This window comes from Penaeus chinensis, chromosome 34 (assembly GCF_019202785.1).
Source record: "Penaeus chinensis breed Huanghai No. 1 chromosome 34, ASM1920278v2, whole genome shotgun sequence".
Classification (NCBI taxonomy): Eukaryota; Metazoa; Arthropoda; class Malacostraca; order Decapoda; family Penaeidae; genus Penaeus; species Penaeus chinensis.
In genome coordinates this window covers 13,287,924-13,292,923 of record NC_061852.1, presented here as the reverse complement: position 1 = coordinate 13,292,923, position 5,000 = coordinate 13,287,924, and the positions used below count along the sequence as shown (strand labels likewise).

At 30.6% G+C, this 5,000-nt stretch overlaps 1 long non-coding RNA gene across 1 annotated transcript in view; it reads left to right on the top strand.

Moving 5' to 3' along the window:
* Window positions 1-611, top strand: part of LOC125043538 — a 5,121-nt gene extending 4,510 nt beyond the window's left edge. Inside the window, exon 3 of the long non-coding RNA XR_007116425.1 lies at window positions 292-611. This is a non-coding gene — a long non-coding RNA (uncharacterized LOC125043538). The remainder of the gene's footprint in view (window positions 1-291) is intronic.
* Window positions 612-5,000: the final 4,389 nt, after the last annotated feature.

The following is a 5,000-nucleotide window of genomic DNA, read 5'->3' as shown; positions in this document are numbered from 1 at the left end:
CCTTTTACATTTTTACTTGGTTTTACTTATTTAATTTCAGTATTTCATATCAGTGCTAAACACCAATGTCAGTTACTGATGAATTCAGTTATTTGTTTTTCCTTTTGATAATAACATTTGATACAAGGCACTATGTATATATTATGTGGCATGTTTTTTAACAATTGTATAAATGAGACGAAAAAAAACAAACTTATCCTGCTTTATCCTCAGTTTAAATGTCCTTTATCATACATACATTTTGCCCGATAGTGGCAGAAGACCTGGATTTGATTTTTTTTTTTTTCACAGGCATGGACTCAGGCTAGGGAAACTACAAACTATGGACTTGGGCAATTAGTACTCAGGTACTCAGATTTAAGTCTTCCTCAAGTCAAGGATAAGAGGGCTTTTACCATAACTTTTGGTATGTTGTTATTGCCAAGTGCATTGTGTGTGCATTTTCTTATGTGGTTTTGATGAATTAATCCTATGATGTGATCAAAAAGAAGTGATTCACTGTTTGGAAAAGGCAATTAAGGTTTTAAATTTCATCTTATTTCATTTCATAGCCATATAGATGGCTACACTTGTACTAAATCACCAATGAGCCAGTTACGATTACTGCCTGTCTCGCCCGTTCACCCTTTTCTTTGATTTACGAAAATATTTTATGTTATCTTATTTTGCCATTACAAATGTTTATAACATTATAGTAATTATAATGTTTATAATAAAAATAACACCATCAATATTCATAGCACTAGTAAAAAATAGTTTTTCCCGCCAATTCAAGGAAAGGTGAAATCAGGTAAAGTCACAAGATCAACTAATTGACTGCTTTGTGACTAAGCACTAGCAGACCCATCTATGTGCAGAGACATTTCACAGAAATATAAAAAATGAGCATTGTATTGAAATTCTTATCCCAGTAAGGTTCCTACTTCTATAGATTTTTTCATTTTGGTGTTACTCAGAATGATAAAATACAAAGGAAGTTAAATTCTGTACTAACTGTTATCTCTAATCAGTCTAAAGATTCCAGTCAACTGCTTCATAACATGATCACCTCTCGGAATTGATTTTGCATGAAAGTAAAGTGACCATTTTGTAAACAAGTGCAACCATTCAGCAGGATTGCTTTCAATATTTTATCCATAATTTGACAAAAGATCAAATATATTTAAGTCATAGGAGTTTGTTTGGACAAGTCTTTATAAGTTAAATAATAATTATTTGCAGGTCTTGGGAGCTAAATCTGTGAAATTAATTTTTCAAATTCAGGTTCATTGGACTTCTTATTAGATAAATAGGTAAGTAATCAGCTGAGGACTGAAATTGCCATATATTCAGAGAACCTAAACAATGTCTTCTCTTTAATAAAGTTCACACATATATCTATGTTTTGTAAAATATCTCACTTGATCATAAAAGATAAAATTAGATTAATAATAGTCTATTACTTTATTATCATTATTATTATTATTATTATTATTATTATTATTATTTTTACGGTTTTCATGTTTAGAAGGACCTGAGAAATGGAAAATAAGGATCTAGTTAATTGATATTACTGAAGTTCTGTAAATCATTGTCAGTTTCCTGTAAGTTGGAGAAATGACAGATAATTCCGTAATACAATATTAAATGATACTTCCTTGAAGCTTGCCTTGGTCATTGTACTTCACTGATTTGAAGTAAGTGTATTCTGATTCAGGTTATGCCTAATTAACTGCATGCATATGAACTCCTCATAAATTTGCAATACTGCATACAACCAGAACCCACAATAATACTCATTTTCAGTATGCTTTATTACATTCTTCCATTTTGCATATAGAAAACCTCAATTAGTGTTCTATTTGGATATCTGACCATATTGGAGTGTGTTTGAAGAATGTAAAACTTTGCTCTTACTATTCAAACACATATAGGTCGGTAATGTCTGTGGGTCTAGTATATTCTAGTAAGACATGTTTTATAAATGGTTATTCCCTTGGAAATCAATTATTTTAAGTTTTCCCAGCAAGAAATCCAATATATAAAAATTTATATTCATAAGACAGAAATTACTATGTAGAAAAAAATGGTCCTAAAATAAAGGAGTTTTAGGCTAGGATACCGAAGAGAGGAAAAAAGCTCAGGCTTTGACTGAGACTTAAATGAGAAGGCCTCGACTAAACTCAATCTCCTTTAGTCTTTGACTTTTTGATTTTGAATGTTTACCCTGTGAATGTAATCTGCACCTTTTCCTTTGCAGACAGAATATAAGAATTGGAATGATAAAAATTTAAATGTATGTAACATTTTTTTAGGGAAAATGAATATATGAAAGCATAAAGCAAGGAAGGGTATATTAATGAAAAGTAAAATATAGGCTAGGTGTTCTCACGGTATTTTCAGTATTAGTGTTTCATGGCATTTCATCGTGAGGTAAAGTACAGATGATTAAGTTGTGGCTTATTCTTGATAGAGAATCACTTTAACTAGATGAGAAGGTGGAGAAACAAGCATACTTTTAAAAATGAAACTAGAGACAGATTCTACCAAAATTTCTTCATCTTTATTTCATTCATTCATGAAAATACATAGTTTGCTCTTCACAGATGGTACTTGAGCTTTTTTTCAAGTGTGTGAAGAAATACTTTGTACAGGAAAGTTTGTAAAGCTGTCCACTAAGAATAGATGGCCATGTGCCAAATACTGAGGAAAGGAGTGAACAAGAAAAAGATATTGCAATTGTTGATGAGATTGAATATAATATACAAGAATGGGTATGGATGAGAATGAATACTATCACATAGCAAGATTTTTCCCTCCCTTATTCTGTTGCAGGCCAAAAATTCTCATCATCAAAATCCTTTCCTGGCATCAAAGTGAATCTTGTTGATCAGTCATACATTAATCACTATGTAAGTATATGTAAGTATATGCTCATGGCATCAAGTAAAGAATTTTGCAGTGCCAGATTTACAGTAGATCCCAATTTAAATGTTTCAGCAAAGTAGCCTCATGGTAAATAAAGAAATTATATAATAAGGTAGAAGAAAGTTAATTGTTATTGGCTGAAATCAGCACTTATGATGGCTTTATGAAATACAGGTGCTAAAACATATGCAGTGAATAAATCTTGTAGTAATTTTTTTTGAAAGTTGGAATTTCATTCTTAAGTTAATATACTTTTTATTTATAATTACACAGAGAACAGGTATCATAATCTTTTTAGTAGTTACAGTTTCTAAAGAACTTTGGTCCTGCTGTTGGTGACTTAGATGGCCATTTGTGTGACCCAAATCAGATAGTGGAGTATGTTACTATGTCTTTGTATTTGGATATTTTTGGACGAGTCATTAGGGAGATAGTCCTCTCTGCAATGGGTGACTAAGATGTTTTTTTCGGGAAATAGATATTGGCACTTTAACAAGTCAGAAATTATTGATAACACATCAAGGACTGTTCATTTAAAAGTTATGGTAATCTTAGTTGATATGTAAGCAGTCAGCTCAAATGTTAGATGTTTATAAACTCATGCTATTTACATTACTAAGCTCCCTTTACAAACCTAGCATCTGTATGATTTGAGGACTTCAGTGTCTAGCAAGTAGGACTACACCCCATAGGTTGGAAATCACTGATCTGCGGTTTGCTTTTTCACTTCAACATATACAGGATAATATATATTGTTATAAAATTTCAGCACCAATTTCCAGAATATCCAACAGTCTGCATGTGTATTTCATAAATTTAAATAATTTCCTGTATTGTAAGGGAACTATCTGATGATGTGTCTATATGTTCCCCCTTTTTGTGCACATGTAAAGATAACACTTTGAGATTATAAAGTGATATTTTTTTTACCAGTTATAGAGTACACAATTGTGCTTTTGAGTTATAAACTTTTGAAGGGAGTAATTGTTCCTTTTCAAAAGCTGGAATTATGCACAATATTTTTGTAGGACATAAGGAGAGCAAATAACTTTACTCATGCTCATGTACATATAGAAATTATATTATTATAATTATTAATCTGTGCCCCTGAACCGTCATCTTCTTATTCTGTGTTTTCCATTCATTTTTTCATGGTGCATGGTTTCCAAGTAAAGCAAGTAATATATTCTCCCAAGAAAAGGGTAAAACAGTGCCTTTACATTTCTTTCATTTTTTCAGAAGCAAAAAATTGGGGGACTATAGTTTGGTTGTGTTTGAGTTGCTCTTTCCAGCAAAGGAAAGAACTTTAAAATTGGATCAACAATGTTTGGGTTATTTGTCTCTCGCTTCAAAAAAATAATTAACAGAGAAAAAATGATTCTAAATTTGACAATTTTTTCCTTGTTATTTTTACCATTACTTTTTCCTACAGTTCCAGTGTTACATAAGAGAAGAAAGATAAAAATTTTACTGTGCCTCACTTGCCCCACAAAGGAAACTAATTTTGGTCCTATCACTCGTGCATTCATGAACTGTCCATAAATCCTTGGGAGGCCATTCCTGCCTAGACAGTTCCCATAAATGCTACTTGCATATATATATATATATATATATATATATATATATATATATATATATATACATATATACATACATATATATACATACACATACACACAAACACATATTTATTTATATATATATATATATATATATATATATGATATATATAATATTTATATATATTTTTTTAATAAATAAAATCAAATATCCAATAAAATGTGTAGACTCACAGAGCAGCTTCTTCATAAAGTAATTAACAATTATATTAAGTTTGTGAGTGTGTATGAGTTATCATCAAATTGACATAAAAAATGGATATTGATATCTTATGAAAGATTTTGCCATTTAATATTTTACAAGAAGCTGCTTTGTGAATCTACACATTTTATGAATAGAACAGTTATGAGTAATTAAGTTTTCTGTTTATCTAGATATACCATATATACAAGGCAGAATTTATACAGAAGCTAAATAAGCTTTACCTTAGAGCTTCACATTTTGAGGGACAACGAAGTTTCGATATTCCTTTA